The sequence below is a fragment of the Mauremys reevesii genome, linkage group 20 (assembly GCF_016161935.1).
Source record: "Mauremys reevesii isolate NIE-2019 linkage group 20, ASM1616193v1, whole genome shotgun sequence".
Classification (NCBI taxonomy): domain Eukaryota; kingdom Metazoa; phylum Chordata; order Testudines; family Geoemydidae; genus Mauremys; species Mauremys reevesii.
Genome location: NC_052642.1, coordinates 18,407,770 through 18,425,963, shown reverse-complemented (window position 1 = coordinate 18,425,963; position 18,194 = coordinate 18,407,770). Strand labels below are relative to the sequence as shown.

At 39.5% G+C, this 18,194-nt stretch overlaps 1 protein-coding gene across 6 annotated transcripts in view; it reads left to right on the top strand.

Annotated features, from left to right (window-relative positions):
- Positions 1–18,194, top strand: part of USP32 (ubiquitin specific peptidase 32) — a 141,118-nt gene that overhangs the window by 69,038 nt on the left and 53,886 nt on the right. The window lies entirely within an intron of this gene.

The window sequence follows — 18,194 nt, the reverse complement described above, 5'->3', positions numbered from 1 at the left end:
TGCTGTGCTGAAAACTTCTTCTCCCTTGGTGCCTGAGGACTTTAAAATGTATCAGGACCTCCTGAGGCGTATGGCTGCTACCTTCCCATTCATAGGAAGTCAGTGTTTTCAAATCCTGTGGCAGTGAGGTACATGAAAGGAATCGCTTGTTTCCATCTGCTGGTTAAAGAGCTGGTTCCTTTGTGGAATCTTAATACTGTCTTAGCAGCTCTTATGGGACTTTCCTTTGAGCCTCTGCCAGCTTCTTCTTTCTCCTCTTTATGTCAGAAAACTGCTTTCCTTGTGGCACACACCTGCATCACATCTCAAAGAACAACAGTTACAAGTCGGTAACCCTTTTTTCTGCAGCTGCTTTAATTGCGCATAGAGATTTTTAGTTAAATATGAAAAAAGTATAATAAACCAGTAAGGTACCCCTTTTATTTATTTTTATATTAAATGCAATTTATGTAATGATGTTCCCACATTATCAGTTTTAGATATTTCACCCCCTCCAGCTTAGTTCTTGCCTTTTGGTTTCCAACTCTTTCCCTTGTGTTTTGGACTGCAGCCCTGCACAAGAAACTTAATAGAGGAGGTTTCCTTAGTGCATGCCCTTTCACCAGGGCCCCAAGTAGGACTGGCTCTATACCATTCCCCCAGATTCCTTGTTTTAGGCTCCCTTCATCTCCTTATCACTGAAGCTGAATAATTTTCACTTTTCTAATAACTACGTGAAATTCCTCAAAAAAAGTCTAATACACAAATACTGTAATTAAAAAGATGAACAGTAGAGAGAGAAAAGAGCAGACTAAGTCAAATTAATAGAATACGTAGCATAAGTAGGCCGATTCTTTAAAAAGTTTGTCTAGATAAGCTCACCTTGCATTTGGTTGTACTAAAGTTCTTTTGTCTGTGTGTGTGTGTGCATGTGCGTGCTCACCATTGTCTATCAAAATCACAACTTTTAACAATTACTTTGCTGGCCTCTATCAAATCCATGTGTCACAAGTATCTCTCTATTTATAGGCTGTTGAACTCCTTTGATTGTGAAGGTTTATCGTACTAGGGTGAGGTTATATTAGCATTTCAACATGGTAATGTCTAGTTTGGTTGTACTTCTGGAGGAAGTGCAATAGTCTGTTTTCCATTTAATGGTTATTGTCTCTTCACGTTCAAGTGATACCTTTCAGATGTCTTAGGTGTTCAGCTATACAATCTCAATTCCGGCTTACCAGTTCCACCGTTGCAGATACTGCCCCCTCCCCCCCCTAAAAAAACCCAAACCAAAACAAAAAACAAACAAAAAACCTCTTCTCAAAAATCTTGACTTTTTTGGCTAGATTTAATTGATTGTGCTTTGGCACAGTAATTGTCTTGACTGAAAGTGTTAACCTTGAAACCAGCTTGTTCTCTGCCTATTAAAAACAGAAGAATTAACACTGGTAAAATTTTAATCTGTTTGTTTCACTGCCAAAGTTTTTTTTATATTAACAGACGAGTGTTGCAGAAAGTATCCCAGGAGAAACTTGAGCCTTGACTTCAGTTTTCTTTAGGAATTTTCAAGCTTTGTTGACTATACCATAGTAGCTTGTGCTGTTAGTTGAGCTACAAGTTCCACTAGTAAAGGTAGCAGAATTTTGAAGCATCATCAAATATTTATTTGTTGTGAAATTTAGAACCTTTACTGGGTGTTTCAGCAGGAAGCAGGTAGTATCATGAAACTGAACCGTTTCTCTCACAACTCACGCAACTAATAGTTTCTAGATCAGAGGTCGGCAACCTTTCAGAGGTGGTGTGCCAAGTCTTCATTTATTCACTCTAATTTAAGGTTTTGCGGGCCAGTCATACGTTTTAACATTTTTAGAAGGTCTCTTCCTATAAGTCTATAATATATAACTAAACTATTGTTGTATGTAAGGTAAATTAAGGTTTTTAAAATGTTTAAGAAGCTTCATTTAAAATTAAATTAAAATGCAGAGCCCCCCAGGCCGGCGGCCAGGACCTGGGCAGTGAGTGTGTCACTGAAAATCAGATTGCGTGCGGCCTTCGGCACGCGTGCCATAGGTTGCCTACCCCTGTTCTAGATAGTTGGAAGTATTGCCAGTTCTTTGATGTCCAATTTTTGATGGGCCATTTGCTCAGCAATATAACCTGAAAAGAAATTGTATTTCCTTTGTTAGGATTAAAAGAAACCAACCCCCCCCCCCAAAAAAAAACCATGTATTTAAAAAGTACATTAGGTGATGCTTTCTTAAATATTCAGCCACATGTAGGATTTGAGCAATGAATCTTGTAGCTTAAAATCCTATATATGGCTTTGACTATATAAAATTGACTCAAACTGTGGAATACACAACTGTGTAGCAAAGAAGTTAAGCTGTAGTTAATTTAATCTAGTAAACCCACAGAATTACTAAGAATAGGTTGTAGTTTCAGGATAAAATTGAAATACAAATTTTGTCAATTATTTACCTATTAAGTATAGCAAATGAGGATGAGAAAAAGTGCCATGGCTGTAAATATCACATCAAATATTGGAATGTGGAAAATTGACTAGAACATACTGATGACAACCAGAAAACGATAAACTCTTCTGCCTTCCGCTGACTATTGTGCACTATTTCTTTTCTATGATGCTGTTGATTTCCCTAGTGGTCCCAAAGGTCAAAAAGAAATGTTATTGTGTGATTTACACAATACAAATTCAGCAGCAATGAAAATATAAAAGGGTTGACTAGTTTGGAGATGATTGTATCAGAGCATGGATATTTTTTATGTTCTGATATGCACAGAGTGTAACTCAACTTCATTATTCTTTAGTAGAGATTGTTTTAACCATATGTTCTTAATTCAGGTGCCCTCATAAAATGAGTGCTGCTATGAGAGTTTTTTCCTGTGAGTGGAGACTGACTTTGGTGCTTTTTGCTTGGAAATTTGCCTTTCGAGAGAACAAGTCACTGAAAGGATATTTAAAAAACAAAAGTAAATACTGTTAGCCAAGTATAATGCAAAGTTGCTTATTTTCAATTCTGTTTTAATGTAATCAGTGAAACTTTCTAACCAATGTTTGTCTATTTTCTGGATGCGAACACCCAGTTATTTCATAGGATGCCCTCTGCAGCTACATAGTTTAAACAGGCTCCAACCGTTCTCCCCTCTTATTTTCCATTAAACTTCTTGAATAATGTGGCACGGACATGAAAAATTGCTGTGATAAAAATAGTGGAAGTTATTAACATTGATTTAGAAACACACAGCAAATGTTTATTGTAAAGCATCAGTGACTCCATTTAGATTTGTTTAATGAGCCACGATATCAAGGAAACATAAAAAGAATTATAATTTTTCACTTGTAAATAACATTTATGTTTGAATGCAGATGAGTTTAATTACATTTCTCAGCACAATTATAAATGAAATTTTGAAGTCACGGTAAGTTGCACACACTTGCCATTTTTAATCAAATTTTGTTCCATTTCACCTAAATCATAAATATTCTACAATGATAGTTATTTCAGTCGAAAGCTACCAGAATAATTTTGTGATTTAATTTTATAGGGTTTAAAAGATGTTTTGGGATGAGGAGAGAAACTTTTTTAGGGGTGTGGGGGTGTGTGTGTGTGTGTGTGTGTGTGAGAAATATTGTTTACCTTACAGTGTTTTGAGAAATATAACTCTCCTAGTGAACAAACTTTAAATGTCTCTCAGTTGTGGAGTATAAGACTGTGAATTCCATACCTCTTGATTTTTAACAGTATTTTATTGAATACTGAATGTAAGAGTAATAAGCATATAAGCAAGGCTATAATCCTGTCAAGGAGTTTCAGCGACACCATAAATCAGGACTGGAGCTTAACTGCAGTGTCAACAGGTCTCTTAATTGGCATTTCTTTGTTTAACATTATTGCGTATCTCTCTTTAATAATGTATGGTTTTATATTTAAATCACTGTTTACATTCCATAGTCTACAAAGCAGTGTTAAGAATCAGGAAGTATATAATAACTTATTCTGCACTCCAAAACAGAAGAAAATTCAGAGTTTGTAATGCTGGCCAAGTGCTCGGTGGGAAGAGAATGTAATACCCCTCAAATCACTGCAAATAATTAATCGTTGCAAATGAAGTTTCTAACATTGTATGGCACTAAAACAACCAAATACAGTATTTCACTAATAGCATTCTTAGCCACATGAGACTTCGCTAGGTGACACACCTAGGCTGTTCAGCCTTTACTCAGGCAGCAGGGTTAGAACAGAGATCCTCCTGCTCCAAAAGCATAGGCACCTACCACTTGGTCTAAAGGGAAACTTTCGTTAGCTGTTCTCAGTATAGGGCCTTATCACTGAAGTTCTAAAGTTTACATACTGATCAACTCACTATTAATATAACAAGTATCAGAGGGGTAGCCGTGTTAGTCTGGATCTGTAAAAAGCGACCAAGAGTCCTGTGGCACCTTATAGCCTAACAGAAGTATTGGAGCATAAGCTTTCGTGGGTGAATACCCATAGTCAGATGCATTAATATAACAGTATGCCATTTACTGCTTTGCTTTTCACTCCAGTGTTTTAGCCCTCTGTGTTTGTACCATGATTATGAATGCCTAAAATTCTTCCTTTAGTTACAGTTAAATAAATTTTCTACTTTTCCTCCTCTACTTGTTGCTTTTTTGTTTGTTTGTTTTGTAGCACCTACAAGTGTACTAGGTGCTTCTGATTTACTGTGGCTAGGCAGAATGGCAATGATTACTCTTTTTTAAAGGATGTTATCCCTGTAAAGGACTAAATATTGGGGCCTGCATCTTCAGAGGTTCCTGGTGATTTTGATGCCCAATTTTTGGGTGCTTTACTTGAGATTCCTTGAAGGGAGGCCGTGTCTTCAGAGGATAAATGCTTAACAGTTGTAAAAAGTAGTTTTTAAATTGGGCACCCAGTTTAAAAAAAAACAATAGGACAAGGGAGGCATTTAAGTCAGTTTGGGGAGGTTTTCAAGATGTCTCTATAAATGTAAGATGTGGTTGTTTGTTTGGTATGGGTTTACAGTACATGATTGATGAGACTTCAGTATGTTCGGAATATTTATATATAAATATATTGACTCAGGAGCAGAAAAAAATTCTGAGTTAATCTAGTCAGTTTAGTTATATAGTCCTTGGTTCAGTAATGCATTTACGCACGTGCCTAAATTTAAACTCATGAATAATCCCATCTCTCTTCAGCAATGAAAAGGGGGAGGGATAGCTCAGTGGTGTGAGCATTGGCCTGCTAAACCCAGGGTTGTGAGTTCAATCCTTGAGGGGGCCACTTAAGGATTTGAGGCAAAAATTGGTCCTGCTAGTGAAGGCAGGGGGCTGGACTCGATGACCTTTCGAGGTCCCTTCCAGTTCTAGGAGATTGGTATGTCTCCAATTATTACCTTTACCTTTAATGCACTAGAGCATGTTCTTTAGTTCAAGTGAAGTGTTGCACTCCACTGGACCATTGTCACTATGCATAAGCAAAAATGTTTGGATGACTGAAATTCAAATGCAGAATGTACAGCGACTATCCTGATTTAGAAAGTCATTGTTACATGTACTGCTGCATGTGATATTTGAACAAATAAGAGCAGGTGAGTCTGATGTTGAAAGTCACTAGTTTCCAGTGAATGATTAGAGATCCTCTCTTGACTCTGTGAAATGTCTCAGCAATCCTGTCTGCCCAAAAATTTGGTTAATTTAACTCATATACAAGAGAAGCCTTAGATGAACCACAGAGCTAACCCTATGACTGAAACACAAATGGGTGGTAAAAGAGAGCATATGTTTGATACAATGTTTGGTGAAGGGCACTGTTTCTGGAAAGAGTGGGTTTAAAATCCTGTACACTTTTATGCAAAGATATATTTAGAATATGGGCCTGTAACAGGAAAGGAAAATGAGATGATCAATCAGCTTCACCCTCAGTAAAAGGCTGTCTGGAACTAGACTTATATACACTATTCTTTGATCATTATAACCACATTTGTAACAGCAGTATCTCTGTATGATACTCATAATTTATAAACAGTATCCTTTTGAAGTTTCCTTGAAATACATATTTAGCTCTGTGTGGTTGCGCTGTAAATGTGAAAACAACCATACTCTGGTGTGAACCAGCATTGTGAATTTAGTCATATGCCTGAAATTCTTAGTCAGGACATGTTTGTCATGAAGTTAGAGCATTTCTGTTCCTCTTAACATTGATATGCACTTGCATCTACAACATAGGTGCTTAGATATTAAGATGACTGGCACAGTGTAAGAACCTGAATAAAACAGGAAATATATTCCCTTGCATCTACATCTTGTTTTGCTTGATAATGAAAAGGAAAGAATATTTTAGCAAGCTTTAGGCCAACCTGAAAAAACCCTAACGTGGTTTAATCTTCATCTCACCACCTTGTTATCCTCTTAGCTGCTGGGTCATTGTATGTCACTTTAAGCCGCTCTCTCTGCCCGAGGCCATAGAATCTTCTGTTAATTTGAAAGTGACAAACAACTGCGTTTGTACAAAAATACTTTTGTTCAGTCATGCACTGTTTGGGTAGCAGCCCAGCTATTTGGAGATGAAGAGCTGTTTATGTGGATGAGAGCTGGGTTTTACTTGAAGAATATTATGGTGAACAGTAACACAAGACGAGCATTAGTTAAAATGTTGGGAATATGGTATGCTTCTATTGTTGTGAACCAGAGAGAATTGTACCTTTAGGTGGGTAAAAATTAATTGATTTTTAGAGATGTGCTGAAATACTCATAACATTAGTGTACTTATATACAATATTTAAGAAGCAGATACAAAACTATATGAATATGGTCTTAGATTTTTTCTGTGCATTAATGTGAATAAGTTTCAAAGTATTTTACTGTCTGTGGTAGATTGACAACTCCACAGGTACCATATTTTTGCAGAAAATATTCTGTTAATCTTTCTTCTAATTATATGTATTGTAAAGAAATGATTGTATTACTACTATAAGTGCAAGAAATTTCATATTTTGAAAAACAGATAAAGGGTGGCAAGGGCCGTGACTTATTAAGCTCATATCAGCTGTGAGTAGTTCATACTCTTTGAAGGCTGTAAATTGATGCGCACTTGACATTTTTAATATAGCTCTGATTGTAGTTGTTGAACTGCTGTTAAAAAGTAACTTGCCCTTTAAAGTATTTTACAGATCTAAAACGTGTTCATCTTTAAAATTACCCAAAGAAATAAAAAACATTGTTTTGTCTTAAACTATCAATATACTATAACTTTGTGCAAAAACAATGACTATCCTTTTTTATACTTACCATGCTTTAAATGTATTCCCCACCTAAGAATTTAGATGACCTTAGTAGTTTAGGTTAATATCTAACATAATTAACTGAGAACACACACTTTGGGACTCTGATACCAAAAGCTCTTTGGGGCAGGTACTACCATTTATTATATATTTGTACAGGATCTAGTCTAGTGGGGTCTCCACCCAGATATAAATGTCTCATACTTGAAAAATATATATACATGCTATTTGACCTAGGCTACCAACTTATTGTATTAAATCTCAGTGTGTAATAGATATGTATCTTGGCATATTAGGCTAGAATCACCAAACGTTTATTAAATGTATACTTACACAAAAAAGTTAAAAAATATACAGCATGTTGTATAGTTGCTGTGCCCAGAAATTTTGTGTCTATATTTTCATTCAAGGCTGTTGCTATATTGTGTGTTCCTTGTATATAGAAAATAAATTCCTGTCTGTTTCATCATTAACAACATTGTTAATTTGGTAGCCCAACTCTTTTAAGGCCTGATTCAACACCCATTAAAGTCAATGGAAAGATTCCTATTGACCTGAATGATAGTATTTTGTATTTGGAGAACCAAGATGTAAAATTCTTTAGCCATCTGACAGTTATTTAGGAGACACTGATATTTCAGACGTTGTACATGTTGTGCAAAATCTTTTACTGTGTTCATTATTTTCAATTACAAAAAAACAATACAATGATGCCATACTGTAAGTTGCACAAAATAAATCGTGGATATGAAACAGTGCTAAGGATTAAAACCACAAAAAGTAGATAACTCAGAATTAATGACAGAGGACTAAATATTGGGGCCTGCATCTTCAGAGGTTCCTGGTGATTTTGGTGCCCAATTTTTGGGTGCTTTACTTGAGATTCCTTGAAGGGAGGCCGTGTCTTCAGAGGATAAATGCTTAACAGTTGTAAAAAGTGGTTTTTAAATTGGGCACCCAGTTTAAAAAAAAAAAAATAGGACAAGGGAGGCATTTAAGTTTTAAAAAAAAAAAAACATGAGATTACAACATAAAGTAAAATATATAATAAGGAATATATCCTGTTCATTGCAGTTGGATTGATAAGGTTATATGTACAGAAGTTAATTGAAGAATTTTGGACGGTCTAATCACTGACCCGTTCAGACTACATGTCCACATGTATTGTAATCAATAATCCTTCAGTTTTTATATAAGTGAAATTGATGGAGTATTCTACAAAGCATGATTATTTTGTAAACGAAGAATGTTCTACTTTGTCTTATTTTTGGTTTCTAAAATATATAATGTGTGTAAGTCTAATCAATACAATGGACCTGTCTGGCTGGTGTTACCTGTGTAGCAGATTTCATATTCATTTTTTTTTAGTAATCCTTTTAAAGATGACAGTTTGAAAACAATCTTTTCAATGACCTTTCTGTTCAAAGCACTGCTTGACAAAAATGCAGATAAAACATTAGTTGGTAATCATTCTTTTCCAAGGTTAAATTGGCACAAGCAATTAAGATTACTTTGAAGAAACCAAGTATGCCAAACATGTTTTTTTAATGAAACACAAGCCATTTTAAGTTTCCTTTATTTTTGTATCTTGTCAGTCAATTTACCCAATATCCTTAATTAAACATAAATGTTGCAGATGCCTCAATAAGCCTGTTTATGCTGCCACTACCTACTCTTAGATGCTAGATGTTTAGACATTGTGTTAACTGCCTGATCCTTTCTTATGGAATTGTCAAGTGTTACCAGCCACCCATTAGATCATGCATCAAAACTGGCTGGCTTATATATCCTTATATAGTTCCTTATTTCTAAATAAGGGTAGGTTAAAAGAAAAGGAACTAATCTATATGCTGTTTTTAGTTCCTGAAGTAAATAGTGTTTGCATGACTTCTAGCAATCAAAGAAAACTAGGGTCAACATACATGCAGAAAAATGTTCATAGAAAGCACAAACTTGTCTTTCACATTATCTAAATAATAATCAGAAAAGAAGTGAGCTTTTTTCCCCATGAAAGCTTATGCCCAAATAAATCTGTTAGTCTTTAAGGTGCCACTGGACTCCTTGTTGTTTTTGTGGTTACAGACTAACACGGCTACCCCGATACAGAGAAATTGATGTTGTTCTTCAATTTTCTACACTTGCTCACAATGCTCTCACACAGGGTAGCCCATTTCTTCTAACCTGTTCTTCTCTCAAACATTTACTTTTGGGTTTTGAAGCTACAAGAAACAGAAAAATTTAATACTCCACTCCTTACAGGACACTTTCTGAGACCTCTTCTCAATACACCAGCACATTTAAACCTGTAAGAAAAATGCACCTTCCCTCAGCTGTGTCTTCTCTCCTCCTGACAGATTCTCCCTTGTCCGTTTGATCTCTAATAATCTTAGACCTGTATCTTGGTGAGTTAGCTGCCTGACAATCCAATAATGTCATTCTTTAGAATGCCCCAGATCTGAATTCTTTGTTTCATCACAGTTGAGTATTCTAGGGAAACTCAGGAGACTACTTGCAGCTATAATAGTCTTAAGACATGTAGTTTACCTATTTTTTTGCCTCTTGATTCATAACTAGAATCACCTTCTTTTGTATGTTATGTATATACTCAGGTGATACGGAGGATAAAGACAAGGAAACGTGCCTAGAATTTTCACTGGCAAATTACAGGGAAAATAACTTGTACTTACAGGCACACCTAAATCTCTCATCCTGGAAGAGAGAAACCCACTCTACTATGAAACACCTCTGAGCTGGAAGGACGTTTAGGTTGTTGCCATACAGCAGGCATGCAGAACATCCTGTTTTTCTTCTAGGCACTAGGTGCGGCCATTTTGCATGCTCCTACCCAGGATGCAAAATGCTTTCACAATGTGCTTCGGAAACAATCAGAGAGGTTTGGGTGTGATGTTCTTGCTCTTTCCAGAGAGCTTAATTTTTGTGCAACACAGAGTTTTTATTCATGTTTTAAAAGGGAAAGGATAAACCTACATTAAACGAAGGTATTTGCTTTTAAACTAAGCTTCGGAGTGATTGTTTTAAGCAAATAAATCATGGGTCTCTTCTGTCAAATCTTTTTTTAATTTTGTGGTTTAACATCCACAAGGATTTTTGGTTTTGTTTGAGACAAATCCTCTTATTCCAGGTTGTCCACTGTTTTTACTTCTCTGGATACATTTCATGGACTGCAGTGGAATATAGATACGCATTTCCCATTTTCTATATTGGAAGCTGACTCTCTTATGATTGTCTGTCTGAATTGAGCAACATTAAATTTCAAACTTATGTTCGTCTTTGGCTCCTCACCCTAATGAACCACATCTCTAGCTTATGAGGTGATACCTTGTAGTTTTGGAATTAACATTTTTTAACTCTTCATCAAGTAACTCATTTATTCTACCTTATTGGAATTGTGTATTTTGAAGCCAAAGTTCTAAAGATGAAATTTGGTGCTTTTTTGTTGTTGTTGTTGTTGAGGGAGGTTGTTACAGAATCACTTAAATATTGTATTTAATTTCTATAAACCCTAGATATTTTTACAGTAAAAAAAATTAACTTGATAGAATGTCAGTTCTGACTATACAATAGGGAGGTACTTAGGAAGGGGTCACAGGCTCATAACAGACATGAATTTTAGGGAAAGGAAATTGGAGGTAGCACAATAGTATATGTTGCTTGTGGAAAATAGTGTCAGTAGGAATTGGTCAGCCTTGCATGCGTGAACAGCTGAATTCTAAAAATGGAAGAGTTGCCTGTTGTGCTTTCCTGTTCTACGCATCTGTCTTTCTTTACTCTGCCAGCTGCTGAGTACCCTCAATTCCCATATCTTGAGGGATAGGGTCCTTAGTGCACTTTACTACCAGAGTGATGGGAAAACAATCCCAGATCATAAAAAATGTGCACTTATTACATACTGAGTGTTTTGGTTTAAAAACTAACCATAGTTTTGTTAGGCCTTAAAGTTAACTTTCTTCAAGTCTCTTGCTGATTTCCATTCCATGTTAGGTGTGTGCATGCCACATGCACAATTGCCAGAGATTTTTCTTTGTGGTATCCATTGGGCTGGCTCTAGTACCCTCTGGAGTTGCGTGCTGGTATAAAGGGTGTTGTCAGCCCCGTGCCCTCTCAGTTCCTTCTTACCACCCATGACAGCTGTTGGACCAACCCGTCTTGCTGTAGCAACTCCTGAAAAGGGTCGCTGTGAACTTGGGCCTGGAAGTTGAGTTTAAGGAGTCAGCACACAGCCTAATAGACGTCCTGGCTGCAGCTGCTCCTTCCATAGTGGCCTTGACTGTTAACAAGGTAGCGAGGGCCCTATCAGATCACTGTGGTAGACTCCTCCTTCTCTGTCCCCCACCTCAAAAAGGATGCAAAGAAATACTATTTTCCAGCCAGTGGGTTTGAGTACCTTTTACTCGCAGCCCCTGGTGGTATCGGCAGTGAATGAGTGGGACAGACAGATTGTTGAGTGCTATCCACCAAAAAATAGACCAAGAGCCTGGACCTGTTTGAATGTAAGGTTTATTCGACGGACAGTCTCCAGTTCTGTATCACCAAACAGCAGGCCCTGCTGGGGAGGTAAGATTTGCATCTCTGGGACTCATTGTCCAAATTTAAGGACTCCCTGCTGCAGGAAACAAGGCAGGAGTTCACAGCCATCCTAGAGGAGGGCAAGGCTGTGGCCAGGACTTGCAGCTCTGGATGTGGCCAGCTCAGCAGCCAGGACTATGGCATTGGCAGTCTCCAGGAGGCTCTGTTCGTGACTTCAGTCGTCAGGCCTCTCTCACAACGTGCAAGAGTCTGTCCAGGACCTCCTCTTTGAGGACACCTCCCTGTTCTTGGAACAGATGAACTCAAAGCTTCATGGCCTCAAGGCTCCTTGCGCCTGTACACATCTCCAGCTTCAAGGCAGCACTTTAGGCCCCAGCAGCCTCCCAGATTTGCAGCACCTCCCAGGCAGGAGTCCTAGAAAAGAACAGGGAAGCATTATAAGGGACACCAACCCTCCTCCCACCTGAGCCTTCCAGTTGGGCTCTCATAGATACCCCGGCAGGGCCAGGCAAGCCTTTTGACGATACACCCAAGGATGATATACCAGTCTTGACTCCAGATCCATTTCCTCTTCTGTTTTGGACCGCCTGTCACCCTTCAGTCCAGTGTGGCCATATATAACATTGGACTGTTGGGTACTGAGTACAGTCGGTTACACCCTCCAATTTTCATCCAGTCCTCCCTTCCATCCTCCTTCCCAATCCCTCTTTAGGGATCCTTCTCATGAGCTGCTTCTTGTCCAGGAGGTGCAAGCCCGCCTACCTGTGGGGGCTGTAGAGGAGGTTCCTTGAGACATGAGAGGGAAGGAGTTTTACTCCCGATATTTCCTAATCCCAAAGGACAAGGGGGCGGGGGTCTACAGCTCATCCTGGACCTGCATCACCTCAACAAATACCTCAAGAAACTGAGGTCCCACATGGTCTCCTTGGACTCAATCATTCCCTCTATGGATCCAGGAGACTGGTATGCTGCCCTTGACTTAAAGAACGTTTATTTCCACATCTCTATCTTCCATGGTCACAGAAGATTTCTCAGGTTTGTAGTGGATCAGTGCCTCCACCAATTCACTGCTCTTCCCTTTGGCCTATCGGCAATCCTACAGATCTTCACAAAGTGTATGGCGGTGGTAGCAGCTTTTTGCAGGTGTCGAGGCATGCAAGTCTACCCGTACCTCGATGACTGGCTGATCAAAGTCAGTCGCAGGCTCAGGTGCAGCACAGCATCAGGACAGTATGGGCTGCTTTCCAGGCACTGGATCTGTTGATAAATGAGCAGAAGTCAAACCTCATCCTGGTTCAGAGAATAGAGGTAATCAGGGGAATGCTCAATTCGACCCAGGCCAAAGCCTCCCTACGAGAAGCCCGTTTCCAAGCTACATCAGAGCTGATTTCCCACGGTCACCATCCATCCAATAATGACCGCTCGGGTATGCCTCAAACTATTGGGTCACAAGGCAGCATCTACCTACATGGTGCAGTATGCAAGGCCATGCCTCAGACCCATACAGATGTGACTGGTGTCAGTCTGCTCCCTGAGCAGACACTACCTGGACTCAATACTCATGACCCTGTCTCCAGGCAATGATTTGCTGACCTGGTAGAGAGACCCAGGAGCCATAATGGAAGGGGTAACCTTTGCGGCCCTTCAACCATCGGTAACCTTAGTCTCAGACATTGCCAAAGTGAGCTCCCCAACCCGATGTCTCAGGGCTCATGGCGTCTGGTCCCAGGAAGAACTCTCCCTGCGTATAAACATCAGGGAACTCAGGGCGGTACACTTGGCTTGCCAGATGTTCCTTCCCCCACATCTCAGGCAAAGTGGTGTAGTCCTCAGGTGTCCTGCATCAGTGTTTTAGATCAACAAGTAGGGAGGGGCTTGATCTTCAGCTCTGTGCTAGGAGGCCCTTTGGCTGTGAAACTTGTGTGTGTGACATGCCATTTACCTTGAGGGAGCCTCCCATTTATCTCTCGGGAGCCTGAAACACACTGGGGGATTGCCTCAGCAGATCCTTTCCCTCACCACGAGTGGTCTCTTCATCCAGAGGTTGTCAGTGTCATTTTCCAGAGATGGGGGGCCTCCCCAGGTGGACCTGTTTGATACCAGATAGAACAGGAAATGCCATAAGTTCTGTTCGCTGCGCAGGCACGGCCTGGACTCCCTCTGTGATGCCTTCCTGCTCTTGTGGGCAGACCACCTACTATATACCTTCCCACCAATCCCCTTGGTTCACAAGGCCCTCCTAAAAAATCAAACGGGACAAGGTGATGGTTATCCTGATAGCACTGGCATGTCCATGCCAGCATCTGTTTGGCATGCTTCTGGACTTCACAGTGGCAGCTCCACTTGTGCTCCCACTCTGCCCGGACTTGATTTCACCCATACCTCGCTTCTCTGCACCTGGCTGCATGGTTATTGCATGACTGAACCCTGAAGGATAGGCCTCTTTGGATCAAGTTCAGCAGGTCTTGCTGGGTAGTAGAAAGCCTTCCACTAGGGCTACCTACCTGTCCAAGTGGAAGCGTTTCACTTGTTGGGCCTCCAAATGGAATCTCTCTCCGTCCTGATCTTCTCTGCAGTCTACCTGCTCCACATAAAGCATCAGGGCCTCTCGTCTGTTAAGGTTCACTTGGCAGCTATCTCAGCCTTCCCACTCTCCAGTGCAGGGCAGATCAGTGTTCTCCCATGAGATGATGGTCAGGTTTCTCAATGGGCTGGAAAGACTCTAATCTCAGGTTCATGAACCAGTCCCCCCATGGGACTTAAACCTGGTTCTGTCGAGGCGCACGGGGCCTCCCTTTGAGCCGTTAGCATCATGCTCTCTACTGCTTCTCTCTTGGAAAGTCGCCTTCCTGGTGGCGATCACATTGGCCAGAAGGGTCTTTGAGATCAAAGCCCTGACGTCAGAACCCCCTTATACAGTGTTCTTGTACAGTGACAAGGTCCAGCTATGCCCTCATCTGGCCTTCCTACCAAAGGTGGTGTTGGAATTCCACAACATTTTTCTGCCTGTCTTCTTTATAAAACCTCACAAGACCACTGAGAAACATTGTCTTCATACATTGGATGTTGGACAGGCCCTTCTGCAAGGTCACGCAACTCTTGGTAAAAAACAGGAATACTCTTTGTAGCAGTAGTGGAAAGGATGAGAGAATCCCCAAGAATCTCATCCTGGATAACTGCCTGTGTCCAGGCTTGCTATGAGCAGGCGAAGGTTCTTCCTCCGGCCATCATGACTGCTCTTTACACAAGAGCTCAGGCTTTGTCAGCAGCATTCCTCGCGCAGGTACCAATCCAGGACATCTGCAGAGCCGCAACCTGGTCATCGGTTAAGACCTTCACTTCCCAATACACTGTCACCCAACAGGCCCATGACGATGCCAGTTTTGGGAGAGCAGTGTTGCAGTCAGCCTGTCCATGAGCTCCGAGCCCACTTTCGGGGGTCCTGCTTGTGAGTCACCTAGCATAGAATGGACATGAGCAAGCACTAGAAGAAGAAAAAACAGTTACTAACTTATCTCAAAGAACAACAACAATAATTATGAAGTGTTGCTTATGACCATTCTATGCCCCACCCTCCCTTACCCCTCTGTTGGAGTTATCAGCAAGAAGGAACTGAGACGGTTGCACCCTCTGTACCAACATGTAAGTGCACTAGAGCTGGCCCAACGGATACCATTGAGGGGAAAAATCTCTAGCAACTGCATACGCTGCGCGCACACACCTAACATGGAATGGACATGAGCAACACGTCTCAAAGACAAACAGTTATGAAAGGTTAGTAACTGTTTTTTCGCAGCGTAATTGTTAGCACTCTCCATGTGTCCTTTTACCAAGTTTTTCATGTGCACATTTTCAGTATATGGTGGTTAAATCTCTGTTCCTATAAATTACAGCAATGAATGTTTTTTGTCTAGTTTATTCTATTTGTGAACTCAAAGGAATAACATAAATATTTTCAGTTTCTAAATGTAATTTGTCATTCTTAATAGTCAGAAATTCAAAAGCTGGTAAGTACCATCCAGTTCTAAAAATACACTGCTACCTCGATATAACGCCACCTGATATAACACGAATTTGGATATAATGCGGTAAAGCAGTGCTCTGGGGGGAGGGGCTGCGCACTCCGGTGGATCAAAACCAGTTCAATATAACACGGTTTCACCTATAACGCGGTAAGATTTTTTTGGCTCCCAAGGACAGCGTTATATTGAGGTAGCGGTGTATTTACTATATTTCTGAATGTATATAGAACCGTTCCATGTTGTTCATAGATAATATTGCAATTGCATATATTTTAACAATTTTTTTTTTAAGTATCAGAATTGTGAGCTTAACACCTATTTTTCTGCTTTTAATTTTTACCTCTTTAAAAACCTAGGCTTCAGCCTGGTGAATGTGCAACGATAGCCTTAAAGAAACTGTAAAGATAAAAAGCATGGACCTGATTCTGGAGTGGGGCTAGAACCCCGGGAAAATTTCTTTTCACCCTACAAGGAATTTCCTGAGACATAAAAGTATGCAGCAGGTCACAGAGTGGCCTTGAGGCAGCTGTGGGAAGTTGCTGTAAAGTAGAGCAGTCCAGGATCAAGGCCCATTTAAAAACTAATCCTTACATTTGTTATTTCTACACTCTAGAATATGAAAACTGTGAAAGAATGTTAAAAATAATTTACAGGATTTATGCTGCTGTTTTGCTTTTTACATGTCACTCTCCTTGGACAGTGAAATACTAGGCTGGTTGTTAGTGGATGCATCAACGCAGTATTTATTGTGGGTAATGACAATGCTAATATAATAGCTGTTTTCATTGCCATTATAATGGGTTCCTGCACTGATAATTCTAACTGCTCTGATTGGAATATTGTGATTCTATTGAACGTGCAGTAGAAACAAAATAGTTTCATTGTGCACATTTTTCTCGTTAATGTATTTAAATATTTTGTTGAAGGATACCCAAAAAAGACAGGAGTCCAAACTCTGCTTCAAGTGTAATCTTTTTTGAATAATTTCTACAAATGTGCAGTGTTTAAGGTATCTTTGAGTAGCTTGCTCTACATTACATGATATGCCTGCTGGGCTGTTAAAATGTGTAATGAAAAGCACCAATGAGTGGTGTTCAAGAAATACAAACTAGCAATTTTAACCTTGGGCTGTGATCCATAACTATTTTTAAAGTTTGCAAGTTTATTCCACTGTTTATTTTCCCAAAATCTATATGCTGCTTATGGTTAGCTGTAAACCAAAAAGCAGCTGGTGATTGCATTGATAGGGCAGTGTAAATTGCCTGTCAAAATCCAGTGTTGGCATGGGGAAGTGTTCCCTTCTTATTAACTTTTTTTGCCATTAAGGCCGACCAAATTCATATGTCTGGAATACACATTGGCCTATATTGATCCACTAAAACCAGGAGTTGAGGCAAAGGTGAAATGTTAAAACTGCCTCTTTTTGTTTCTCTTCTGTTTTTAGTCCTTGTGACATTGTTTTGTTTCTATAGTCTAACCAGGCCAAATAGCTGAAGTTAAATCCTATTAGAAAGCTGGCAGGGTTTTAAGGGCTTAGAACCATCTGGGAATGAGATCACACATGGTGTTTCTTAATATAGACAGCTTTGTTATTAAATAGATATTTGAGAAACACTTAATTCACACCAACCTAAAGCACTGTTGACACGCATCCTTATACCACATGGGTAAAATGCTTTGGGGAAAATTATTTCTTCAACAGGTTATTTCTTCAAGCACAGAAATTTAACTCAGACTTCAGTTTTCTAGAGGCTGCTGTTTGCATGTGGAGTTTTACTCTTGCTTTCTTGTGGAAACCTTGTACTCTTCCCATTGGCTATTTTAAAATTTAATTGGTTAGTAGGGACTTTGCATATTTACCTCATTCATCTGACAATTATCTTAGTTTCTACTTTTTTTTTTTAAATTTATCTAGTTGTGCACATCACTGGCCTATGTTAATGCACATTCTTGTGGCTGTTTTCTCCTTCACCTCTTCCCCATTCCTTGTTATATTCATGACTGCATCCTGTCTTCAAATTAGCATAATCCTCGCCCTGAAGAGTTCAAATTTGAATTTGGGCAGTGGGGCCCCACTACTCTTTGTGTCTCCAGGTGCTTTTGTAATAGCAACAATAATTAAGAAAAAGAAGTAAAGGCAAATGATTTTATAGTTGGAAATAAACATTAAATGTAGAAAGATAGTAATGTCTAAATGTAAGTTTAAGTTATAGTTGTATTAACTGTTAGTTTTAATGTCACAGTATTTGGTATAGGAATTTGTTCTAGCTTTAAGGAACAGTTTTCCAGCATGGATGCCTCAAAGTAGCCAAGTCCTGTACTTGGATGTTCATTATACTTTGA